The 13,409-nt window shown below is 45.2% G+C and overlaps 1 pseudogene; it reads left to right on the forward strand.

The window, feature by feature from the left end:
• The first annotated feature begins 1,192 nt into the window (after positions 1-1,192).
• LOC125551170 lies at positions 1,193-8,713 on the forward strand (annotated as a pseudogene).
• The last annotated feature ends 4,696 nt before the right edge of the window (positions 8,714-13,409 follow it).

The following is a 13,409-nucleotide window of genomic DNA, read 5'->3' on the forward strand; positions in this document are numbered from 1 at the left end:
TGGTCCCACTCAAGGGCTTCCCCGGTTTCATGAGGCCCGCGGAATCTGGGTAACCACCGATTACCGAACCATGCCTCGACCACCTTGGCTTCTGGTTTCTCCGCTGTGGTGAACAGAGATGACAAACTATATATGAGTATATCGATCTTATATTATATATTGTTATAAAGTATATTAGGGTCACACCGTCTGATGGGTGGACAATTTTCTTTCTTATAAGTGGGATTTTTTTTCTTTTCTTTACGGGATCATTCGCATATTTAATTGATAAAGATCCAAAATATGATGTTTAAGTTAATATAATAGTTAATTCATCATGCGTATTTATACGATGTTCTTAGGTCCAAAATCATAAGCTAGATACTACTAATTTGGTCCAAAATCACCATACTATATAGCAGTTCTTAGGTCGATTGGGTCAACATGATGACATTGCTATAGTCGTTCTAAACCATAACCATAAGCAAAGCACTAGTAGTAGTAGTAGTAGGATTTGTGCATGAGTAGGGAGGGTCATGAGCTACCAAGCCGTGCTATTTATTGCTAGTGCAACCAAGCAAGCTAGTCTAAACTCCAAACTCTCCTCTCTCTCTCCTGGGTCCTGGCACTGGCAGCAATGGTAGACGCTGGAAAACTGCACTTTATTTGCAAACTGGCCATAGAGCGAGCGAGGCTGCTCTGCTTACGTACGTATTTTGGGCACCACTCCTACCGCCGGGGCGGCCTCTCCGGTGAGCTACCGGTCCTATCATCCCACAAGGCTACTAGCTAGTACTAGTGCTAACCCTAGCTCGGGACGTACGTATGGGCACGCTGCTGCTGTTGCTGTATGGGCACAAGTCCAAATCACCTGTCATAGACTCCCAGGAATATCTTCAACATTACATTACATTCAAGAAAAGATATAAAGGACTCCTAGTAATCTCTGGATTGGAGTACAAGGCCATGGGCATTGACGGCTTGACGCATCGTCCTACGAGTCCAAATGACAAGTACGCTTCTACCCCTACGCGCGATGCACCCTGTTGAACGTATGCACCCGGCCCACTGCGCACCGCCGCGAAACGTGCCATTGCATCGAGCGCTCCGCTGCGCACCGGCGCATGGACCGGGCGTAGCTCCGTTGCACGACCCCTGTGCCCCTGATTTGCCGCTGCCGGCGCATGTGAAGTTTCCAGCCGCAGCGTCTCCCTCCCCTCTCTCTCTCACTCACTCCCTCCCTCCCCTTCGTTTCGCATTCACAGGAAGCTGCGTCCGCGTGCCGCCGGCCGTACCCGCCCCCTCCGGCGTCGCCGCGCCGAATCCACTCGTCCGGCTTCGGCGGCGCCATGGGGCCCAAGCCCAAGGCCCGTCGGCTCGCCAGAAATCGCTGGCCACACCGAGGTAACTTTCCCCCAACCTTTCCTTTTTGGATGCGATGCGGCGCCATTAGTGACCGATCCAGACCAAGCTCACCGTGTATCCTCTATGTTCCTAGTGACCCAATGCAGGAGTTTAAGTGCATTCAGCACTACGATCGTGAGCATATGTCTAAGTTGAATGAAAAGTGGCTGCGGACCAAACATTGCGATGTTTGTTTGACGTGTGAGCTTAAGGCTTTGACTGCCCACCGCTCGGGTGGTGAGGAGAAGACGGAGAGGAAGAATAACAGGTCAGCAAGACGCACTGCTGCCAAGGAGCCTGCAAAACCAAACAGCAGCGCTTCGTGGGTTTGCTTGGAGTGCGGTAGCTTTTTTTGTGGTGGTGCAGGATTCGAGGCAGAGGGCCATGTTAGAGCACATCACAAGGAGCAACCTGAGCATCGGTGGTTTGCCAACACCTATGATAAAGATATACTGTACTGTTGTGAGTGTAACCAGAAGGTTCCACTCAAGGTTTTTAAGTATCGTCCATCACAATCAGCAGAAGCTTCAACTGAGTTAGAGGCAAACACCAACCCACTTGATCCGAAGGATGATGAAGGTTTGGACAAGAAGGAGGTGGTGACACCGCAGATGAAACCGGTGGAGGCGGAGGGCAAGGGATCCAGCAGTTCGTCATCTCCTCGCTCGGAGGATGATGATGGTTTGGGCAAGAAGGAGGTGGTGACACCGCAGATGAAACCGGTGAAGACGGAGGACAAGGGATCCAGCAGTCCATCATCTCCTCACTCTGAGGACATAACCAAGGAGCCTGTTTCCATATGCCAGTCAGAGGCGATAGCCAAGGAGGACGTTGCCAAATATAATGTCATCAGGGGGCTGCGGAATCCCGGCAACACCTGTTTTTTCAATGCCATGCTGCAGTGCTTATTGGCCCTTGACCCACTGCGCAGCGTAATGATGGGACAAAACGTTTGCAAAGGGCCAATTGCTGCGCTTTTCAAAGAGCTCTTTGTCAACACAAGTCCTTCAAGCAATGCAAAAGGCCGCCTTGACCCAACAAAACTGCTTGCATCTGTCTGCTCAAAGTGGCCCCAATTCAGTACCGGCGGAATGGAGGATGCCGGAACTCATCCAATGTTTTCTTCATGGTTTGGATGAAGAGGAAGATGAAGCACGTCAACCTTCAATGGATGCTTCAAAGAAGGTCACAATTGTCAATTCCATCTTTGCAGGCGAGGAGTGTAGTGCTCTAACCAGCACAGAATGTGTACACAGTTCCAAGGAGAAACATGAAGAGACCCTTATATTCCGACTGGCAATTCCAGATAGGAAGCTCCCTGCTGTAGCTTCGAGGAGCAATAAAGCTGATGCTGAGGCACATGATGGCGATGATCTTGTATCAGTTGAGGATTGCTTCTCCTTATACACCAAGGAAGAGTTGATATCTGATTGGCTCTGTGAGTCTTGTACTGATGCAGCTAACACAAAACTTGTTGTGGAGTCAGGTGGTGACGATAACCAAAATGACCAGAAACAGAAACAGGAAACAACAAAAATTTTCAGAGCTGCAAGGAAAAGAATGATTATAACCAAAGCTCCAGATGTAATGGTGATTAGTTTGATCAGGCAAAAAAAGGCTCCTAATCCTGCTGGATATGATAAATTGGAAGGACATGTGTGTTTCAAGGAGATTCTTAATATGCAGCCATACATAAGGATCTCATTTCATTCATGGGTCCTACATAAGGATGTTTCTTTGACTGACTGAATATGAAATCATTTTTAATAGTCTTGTTCGAATGGATAAGAAATACCTGAATCTGAAAACTTGTTTGATCGACTATTATAGGAAAAAACATTCCTTGACTGACTGAATATAGATCCATGCATCAACCAGAGTAGTAGCGCAGTGTTAGTAACTACTCCAGCTATCTTCAAGCATGAAGCAGTAACTAATTAATAAATACAACTCAAATTTAGAAATAATTGATCAATAAAAAAACCAACCGTCCGTCCAAATTAAACAAAACAGAAACTAGTATAACTGAAGTTAGCTCAGCTTAATTAGGTCCATGAATGAAAAAGCTGGAGCAGCTAGATTAGCTAGGACCCATGATATGAAAATGAACTATAATTGCTGACTTAGTATTCTTTTGTCCCTCGTTAGCGACAAACAAAGGCATGCATACTTACTGTTCCTAGCTTTGAAAATGAACCTTTTATTAACTAACTCTACACTCTCAGCTCCCTTCCTAACCAAAGAAGATCTCCAACCACTACCTAGCTATTAATCATCCTTATGTAGTTTCAGACAATTATTCAGACTGAACTGGGTCTGAACATTTTTGAATTTGGCATCTCAGTATTTGTGATTTATGAGCGAGCGACAGTACTGTACAGCTCTACGACTGCCCTGGTCATCACTATTTCCTGTAATTTTCAGGTTTGACGAGAATGACAATAACACCTACCGTCTAGTTGGTGTTGCTCAACACATTGGAGATCGGAAAGGAGGTCATTATATTGTGTATGTAAGAGCTAGCAAGATGAATGGTCAGGAACATCAAAGCAATGACAAGTCTTGGTTTTATGCAAGCGATGAGATGATCAGAGAAGCCAGCTTGCAGGACGTTCTTGATTGCGAGGCCTACATTCTTTTTTATGAAAGGGTGGGGAACTAAGACTTTATAAGTTATTCTGTGTTTGTTGGCATGTTTATTTAAATGTCAATGTTCTGTTTGCAGTGTTCAAATCATGATGCCCAATCTTCTGCCAATGTCACGAGTGAGGAATCTGGACTTGCCAACCTTCTGCCAATGTTGCCCAATCTTGTCGGTGATTTGATTCCTCCACCCATGGATGACTTGGTCCCATGGGATGAGCAGAGGAGCCCCAGCCGGGATAAAAGGAGAGAACAGGGAGCGGACAAGAAAAATGCCACATTGCTACCTATGTTTTGGGAGTTTCTTGATGAGTATGTTTATCTCGCTTTTCTATGTTTTTTTGTCTCATGCTGCTCAATGGGTTTCACCTCTAGCCTACCCCAACTTGTTTGGGACTAAAGTCTTTGTTGTTGTTGTTGTTATTGTTCTGCTCAACGGGTTCTAATCCAGACAACTTCGTTTTGATAGGTTTACTCTATCCGAAGAAACGATGTCATATTACCGTTTTCAATTGTGGGGCATGCTTGTGAGAGGTTCTGGATCAAGGGAACTGCACATCCTCTACTCGCATCTCTTGAGTCGGTCAAAGGACCTTGCAATGGGAGTCTGCAATGGCGGCGAAAGGTATAATTTTGACAAATTTATCTCTTCAATCTTGGAAAAATTGGTTATGTAGCACCCAAATAGGTCACCTTTAGAAAGCTAGCACCAAAATGTCTTGGTACACTTAAATAACACTACAAAGGTTACACATTTTAGTTGTTTAGCACGGTGTCATATTCTCCATCCAAGGCAGTTATTTAGGACCAATGTATCCTTGTTTCAATCATACAGCTAGTACAGAGGCACCACTCTTTCAAGCTTTGGATGTTTCTTGGCTAACTGTGATCCACATTGAGTAATTGTTCTTGTATCCTATCCTGTAGTTTTTTTGCACCAACAGTTGGATCTTTCCTGAAGATATCCTCCCCCCTTCGAAGCTTCCTTTCCTGTTACTTTACCAGTACTAGCACAAGTATGCTCCAATTCTGAAATCACAATTACCTTTTTTTCAAAAGGGGACAAATCACAATCACCTGCATGAAAACCAAGCTATAAGATTGTGTGCTGATATGTGCTGAAAATTTTCCCAATTTTCCCTTTAAATTAGTAGCCATCACTTTCCCTTCAAATTAGTAGCCACCTTATTTTCCTTATGATTCCTTGATTTTAATATCATAGTACTAATTACTAAATACTGTAAACAGGCTGAGGGTGAAGTTAACAGAAATTGCCCGGAAGTATATGCTGGAACTTGTAACAAGTTTGAAAATAAAGCTGACAGAATGCAACAGGAATTTAATCCAGCAGCTCGAGTTAAAATTTCTTGAAATGCCCAAAAAGTAATGTTCTCAATCCCTTCCCTTTTATATCATTATTTATTTATGCAACTCAGTTCTATTTTAGTGCTTAATTGGAGACTGCTGTATATATTTTTTCAGGCATGAAAAGCTAGAGGATTGTTTTGGCGCTGCTTTGCTTAGAGAAATGAGTGTACATGGTCATGTTGAGAAGCAAATCATGACACCTTTGCCTGATAAATGCGCCTTGGTTCAGGCACTTGTCGAACATGTGATTAGCAAACATAAAGCTGGGTACTCGTGGGAAGGTGATTTTGGCTTAAATGATATGGATGCCTACGATGGCAAGGTGGTCATCACAAAAAGTCCGAAGTTATTTGATATACAGCCTGAAATATCGCCCGAGATGGTCACTGCGATGGAGAAGGATTTTAAAAGTATTGCAACAAAAGTGGTGCAAAAATTCATGCAGTCTCAGATTTACGTTCCTTATTTGTCACCTTTTCATGCTTTCTTGAGTGGCATGGGACTATATGCTACCTGGTGGTCGGACCGACTCAAGACAAAGGATTTGCGAGAACTGATACTCCATTATCCCTTTTTCAAGCCTTCAAGGGCTCGTTTGAATTTGCTGGTAGGCATCTTTGATGCATGGAGATCGTTCGATCAGAATGATACAAGTCCTTTATTTAAGAAGATCTTGAAGGAAGTCGAAGGATCTTTATGGTTAGGGAAGATGACTGCGGTTGTTAATCAAATCATTATTGATGTTTTCGAGTACAAAGGCGCTGCATATTATGAAGACGAGCTACAGTACATGATTGAATTATTGAGGCATCTTGCAGTACATGGCACTGAGAAATCCTTTGACTGCCATGTTGATGGCCCCCGCAAGCAACTGGTACAAAATCTCGATGAACTGGAGGTCGGAGGTGCTTATTATCTCGAAGAGTTTGTGATGCTTGCCTTAACTTCTTTGTTAAAGAAATCGGGAATGAAAGACATGTATGTCGTTGCAGCCCACTACTCAATTTTATTTTATTTTCTGTTTAGTTTTATTAACTGCTAGGTATTATATGATCTACAGGTTGGAGTCTGTTTGGGAGTGCTACAAGAATTGCAATTACTCCTATCAGAAGTAAATTAGCAATGATTCGTGGAGGGGAAAGATGTGGCCGAGCTCCTTATGTAGGTACATCCACTTTGAACGTCTACTAATATCCCATTCACATTTTCTCCCATCAGATGCAATGTTTTTAAATAAGATAATGTTTTAATTATTGAGTATACCTTTTCCTCTTCACTTTGATTTGTTTCTTTTTTTTTCTCTTGATGCATTGCACCGTTGAAGTGCTTCTCCACACAACAAAAAAAAATGCAGACAAAAGGAGAGAATCCCATAAAAAATAGTTATGAGAGAAAAAACAGTGTGTGAGAAATTTTTATTTGTGCTGAACTGTAGCCATCACAGCACTGCATAGTGTCAGAATCAACATTCGGCGCCAAGCCTCATTACGACTGTACAACACTGTAGTAAACTTTCTTAGACTAGCATCAATTTGGACGCTCCTGGTCCAGAAAGAACAACTAGGATAGTGAGTGCACCTTCATGGAGTTGGGAGTTAGGGAAACCGAGAATGAAGTGTCATGTGTGGGATCATCATAGACTCATAGAAACCGAGAACAGCTAGGTGGCTTGTTGCTTGGTGTTCCTGTAATTGAGATTTGAAGCAATCTTGTGTGGTAACAGGGACTTGCACTAACGTTCATAAATGATTTTATTTGAGATTTTTTACGGTACCCTGGTACTCCAATCACCCATATCGGAGTACCAAGCAAATGAAGCTGTCCATGATAAAGGGCAACTAGTCATTTTACCAATACTACTTTGGACTTTCCCATCATCCCGTAGGGGTCGATAGCTGCCCATTGTTCGGTAAAATAAAAAAGAAACTCCCGATCGTTCAGCGGAGCTTTTTCTATCGAGTGGTGGTGGCGCTGCCAGCCCAATCCTTTCCTCAGTTCGCAGTCCCGGTGAGGAAACAAAACACATAGAGCCATAGAGGAAACCAGGGGCAGCAGGTTAGCTGCCATTTTTGTGCGAACTGATCACTTGATCTGAGGATTTCTGAAGTTGTTGTTTTGATCACACATATACAGATATACAGATGAATTAGAATAATCTGTAGAACGAGTATGGCCGTGGTTAAATGGACAATGGCGACCTTAAGGTAGAAAACTATCATGCTCAAGTAGAATTATTTTTTATTTCCAATATTCACTGATACCTCTTACTTGAAGTTGTACTGATGTTATTGCGGAGGGCTTAGATGGTATTTGGTATGCCTGTTTCCATTTATCCTCTTAGTTCTGTTGTTGCGTCCTACAATCTCTAGGAATGTAATTTGCTTAGTTTCCTTCATTCAGTTTTACTAGTTTAGTTTCCCGGGAAAGAAAGAGCTTGTCAATTTTGTTGCATAATCAAGAACAAAGGAATTTCTTCTCAAGTCTGGTATTTGTACTGTACAGCTTAATTGTTCCACCAAATGATAGCAAAGCCTTCTTTATGTTCACTGCAAGAAGTAGGCACATCACCATATTATTCAAATGGTGTCTTATCAGAGTTATAACAGTTTTGTGATCTTAAAATCATCTCTATCAGAGTTATAACAGTTTTGTGATCTTAAAATCATCTCTTCTTTGTTCCCTTATTCTTATGCAAAATGTATTTGCTCTTTTTTATTCAAAGGCTTTTACTGAAGCTTGTTGATATTTTAGTCAGCCATGGTATTAATTGTCTGCGATATGCTTTATGGATCGTTATATCATTCTTCGCAGTTAGGTGATGGACATGTCTCCCCGTCTATTTTGTGAGCAATTCAATGGTGCTACATATCCCTTGCAAATGGCCTCTACATGGAAGAGAGCTGTCAGTGGCTTGCCGACTGCACGAAGACGACGAACCACACCTGATTACAATGGCCTCTACATGGATTAGCTAGTGAAGCTAGATATGAACCTGGATTCTGTTTTGCTCTGTTTGGGTCATCAGGGTAGTCAGTGTAATGTTGCTCTTTCATTTGTACGAGTAGGTAACTGCTGTTGTATCTGGGAACCTGATGTACACTGACTTTGCAATGGAGCCATGGAGTTGCAGACTTACTATTTGTCAAAAAGGTTAATTACTGGATTCTGATTTGCAAGTTTATGTTAGTACTGAATTTTGATTTGTAGAGTTAAGTGCCCTTAGCCCTCAGGCACTGCCGGGTGCCTTCCCCTTGCAACCGCGGCAATTTCCCATGTTGAGGTCTTGAAGATAAATATAACATGACAGAACTTTGATGTACATTTTGGTTTGTCTTCCATAGTGGAGCCATGCACAGTTTTTTCTAAAATGTTCATTACTAAATATTGATTTGCAAGGTTGTGATGGTACTAAATTTTGATTTGCAAGGTTATGGTATTACTGATTTTTTATTTGCAAAGTTAAAATCATTTCCAGGTACTTGAAACATGCTGCAACCAAAGCATAACAAGTTTGCATGATTAAAGAGACATGACAGTTTAGTAGATTGAAAGTGCAGTGCACTCAACAACATGAAATAGAATGAAAATACGATAGCACTAGATTCTCAAATCGTTCTCCAGAGCTAACATCATCTGATCACACTTGTAATTGCTAGTGGGTACAAACTCTCACTGATCAACAAAATAAGTAAGAACGGCGCATGTCTTCGGACTGAACAAATATCATCATCGCACAACAATAATTTTTATGAATTACACACACACACACACAGAACAACAACAGGCTCGGTTTGGTGAAGAAGAACAGCAGGGGAGGAAGACAGAAGGAGCAGCAGGGGCGCTCAGGAAGAAGAAGAGGGAAGCAGCAGGGGGTGGTGAGAGAAGAGAAGCATCAGAGAGCAGATCAGCCGCCCTGGCCTCTTGCATGGGTGGAGCGCGCCGCCTCTCTCCCGTTCGGTGTTCAGCCGCGCGTGGGATCAGACGGCCGTCCGGTGGGTCGCACGCTTCGACCCCCTTCCTCTCCTCCGGTTCGCGGGTTCAGCCACGCGTGGGATCAGACAGCGGTCTGGTGGGTCGCGCGCTTGGACCCCCTCCTCTGGTTCATGGGTTCAGCCGCGCATGGGATCAGACGCCCACCGCTTGCCGTCTGATGGGTCGCGATAATACTACACACGCGCAAAAGTCACGGGCTCTCACGGACCCTGCTACGTGGCCTTCACTAATTGTCCCTCCCTGATTTTAAGTGGCGGGTCCGCCTCACTTTATCAAATCTAAGCCAATCAGATCCTAACCATCTCATAAAAGCATGTAAAACCCCCGTGTGTAGCATCTCTCGGTGGGTCGCGCCTCTCGATTCTTCGATTGGTCACCAGATGCTAGCGCTCTTGGAAAATATCCTGTGATACGAGTCATTCACGAGGACAAGGAGAGAATCCTGGCAAACCTCCAGTGCCCGCTAATCAACTTTTCGTGCCGATATCTCGGGCTCCAGCTCGCGATCAAGCAGCTCACCAAGGCTGATTGGCAACCCTTGCTCGATCTCGTGAGAAAATTCCTCCCTGCATGGCAGCGTGGCCTAATGCAGCGTTCTGGGCGCCTGATTCTTGTGAACTCTGTCATTGCGGCGAGGCCGATCCACCACCTGCTCATCCTCGAAGCCCCGGCTTGGGTGCTGGAAGACATTAATAGTTGGATGCGGGTCTTCTTTTGGGCTGGCAAAGATAAAGTCAATGGTGGCCAATGCTTGGTGGCATGGAACTCTATCTGCCGTCCCTTGAAGTTTGGTGGGTTGGGAGTCAAGGATTTGCATCGGCAAGGGCTGGCCCTTAGGGTTCGGTGGGAGTGGCTCCGACGCACAGATCCGAACATGCCATGGCAAGGGCTCTCTCTCCTTGTGGATGATGATGCTAGAGCAATTTTCGACAGCCTGGTGCATATCTCTGTTGGGAGAGGAGATAAAGTACTTTTCTGGAGAGACCGATGGATCCATGGCTTTGCGGTCAAGGACATTGCACCCATGGCTCATGCCCTAATCGACACTCGGACGATCAATCAGAGAACTGTGCAGCAGGCCACTGTGGATGAGAGATGGGTTTTGGACATCCCGGACAGCAACTCCTTCCAAGTGCTTCTACAAGTCATGCATCTACGGCTGGCCATCTCCACGATGCAGCGAGACCTCGACACGGAGGACGTGTTTTCTTGGCCTTGCACTGCCTCACAAGCTTATTCGGCGCAGTCCACCTATGCCACTCTTTGCCACGACTTGGTCTCTTTCCCCCATGCCAAAGCCATTTGGAGGAGTTGGGCTCCACTCAAGTGCAAAATTTTCTCTTGGTTGGCCACGCAAAAGAGAATCTGGACTTCGAATCGTCGTACCAGGCATGGCCTTCAGGACGAACCTTCCGCATGCTACACATGTCTCCAGGAGGTGGATAATGTTGATCATATCCTTGCACAATGCGTCTATGCCCGTGAGACCTGGCATCGCTGCTTTGATGTTCTGAACCTGCCTACCGCGGTTACGACACCTCAGGATTGCTTCCTGGAATGGTGGATGATGCAGAGACAAGCCTTCCAAAAGGAGGAGAGGCGTGGGTTTGACACTTTGGTTATTTGTGCCACGTGGTCCATGTGGAAGCAGCGGAATGCCCGTGTCTCCAATCGGAGAGAGCAACAGTTAGATGCGCAGGCCCTGACGAGTAGCATTCTTGATGAATTAAGAAATGGAAACTTGCTAGAGGCGGAGTAGGTGGTTTACAAAGATTCGTGAGAGTGTAGCTTATTCTCCTGTAATGGTGTGGGTGGGCTAATGGTGGTGTCCGCACTACTATCGGCCTCTTGTAATCAAATTTTCTCCCTTCTATAAAAATATGGTACGCAATTTGCGTACTCTCGAAAAAAAAACATGATACCGTGCTCAGCATGGTGCGTCAGATCTGCATCGAAGGCATAGGATCAACTCATTTGTTTATATACAGGATATTTTGCGTCTAGCCCCCCAAAAGTTGTGCCTACATGCAAAATCATAGCAGCTGTTCAAAATATTAATCCAGATGAACAACTATCGATTGTTTCCAAATGAACTAGTACGTCATAATTTTCTAAAACACTAATACTCGATGATCACAAGCAGAAGCAGTCCCTACTTTTGCGTTACTCACTTTTCTTGAAAGCTGCATACAAGTTCTTTTTCACTCAGATGTGTGTCAGTAGCGTCTTTCCAGGGTGATAGGTAGATTTTTAGTTCATCATTGTGCCCGTGAGACAGAAATGCCCCAAGCTGAAAACGAGATGCGAGTTTGACATGGTGTAATGCAAAGCTGCAACCGGCAATATAGAAAAGTTTAAGGTCTGTTTTGTATATTTGGTAATGGATGTCTGACTATTTAAACCTCTACCTTGGGCACAGATCACAACTTCTTGTATCACGGTATCATATCAATGCCCGTATCAGTGGATATATGCACTCGTGCGTGATTTCTTCTGGCACTTTTCAGTTAGCCCCCTCCAGAACTGAACTCTTCTCCAAGTTGATCCATGCTTCAGTGTTGAAAGCACTTTCGACCAAGTTTGGGTGCCTAAACGCACTCTGCAAAATATGAAGAAGTGTTGTAATAATATCATAATAAGAATATTTCTGCAGAAATGAATACTCTACAAGTAAATGTTGTGGTCTCGTGTTTAATTTATGATGCAAAAAGGCTCAAAACACTGATAGCACATTTATCCTGATGTTTTTCTTGTCAGCAACTTTGTTAACAAATGTAATTTGGTTCCCTGTATCGCGTTAATACTCCTTCCTATTAATTTTTGAGAGGCATTGGTGTAGGAGATTAGGATTGCACGATGTATTGCTCTCGTGCATAGGCACGTATATATATGATGTACGGTGGGCCACGGATCTCAACTATACAAGGAACTAGAAGACGGGCCCAATACACAATATGCACATAACACATATACTCAACACCCCCCCTCGCAGTCGAAGCGGCACCCCGACTGACGCAAAGACTGGACCGGAACTCCTCAAATGACGCCGTAGCCAAGCCCTTGGTCATGATATCGGCAAATTGTTGGGAAGTAGGGACGTGTAAAACACGAATATGGCCAAGGGCCACCTGTTCCCGAACAAAATGAATATCCAACTCAATATGCTTGGTCCGTCGATGATGTACCGGGTTAGCGGAGAGGTAGACCGTCGAGACGTTGTCGCAGCAGACCACCGTGACACGGTCAACGGGACAAGAGAGCTCCTGAAGCAGATGACGAAGCCACGAACACTCGGCGACTGCGTTGGCCACCGCACGATACTCAGCCTCAACACTGGAACGAGAGACCGTAGGCTGCCGCTTGGACGACCACGAGATAAGTGAGGGTTCAAGGTAGACGCAATAGCCCGAAGTGGAGCGACGAGTGTCAGGGCAGCCCGCCCAGTCTGCATCGGAGTAGGCGGTGAGGGCGGTGTCGGCGGAGGCGTGAAGCGTGACGCCAAGATTCATAGTGCCACAGATATAGCGGAGAATCCGCTTGACGGCAGCCCAGTGAACATCTCGAGGAGCATGCATATGAAGACACACCTGCTGCACGGCATACTGGATCTCCGGTCGAGTCAGGGTGAGGTACTGGAGAGCACCAACGATAGACCGATAGAAAGCAGCATCCGAAGCAGGAGAACCATCCGTGGAAGAAAGCTTGGCCTTTGTATCAACAGGCGTAGCGGCGGGCTTGCAGTTAAGCATGCCGGCGCGCTCCAGAAGCTCGTGGGCGTACTTCCCCTGATGAAGGAAGAAGCCATCCGGACGGCGCACCACCTCGACACCGAGGGAGTAGTGCAAAGGACCCAAGTCCTTGATGGCGAACTCAGCGCGAAGACGACCGTGAGCTGACTGAGGAGACCAGCCGTACATGCCGTCAGGATGATGTCGTCGACATAGAGCAGCAAGTAGGCCGTATCAGTGCCCTGATGATAGACGAAGAGCGAGGTGTCCGAGCGGGTAGAGCGGAACCCAAGC

This window comes from Triticum urartu, chromosome 4, assembly GCF_003073215.2.
Source record: "Triticum urartu cultivar G1812 chromosome 4, Tu2.1, whole genome shotgun sequence".
Taxonomy (NCBI): Eukaryota; Viridiplantae; Streptophyta; class Magnoliopsida; order Poales; family Poaceae; genus Triticum; species Triticum urartu.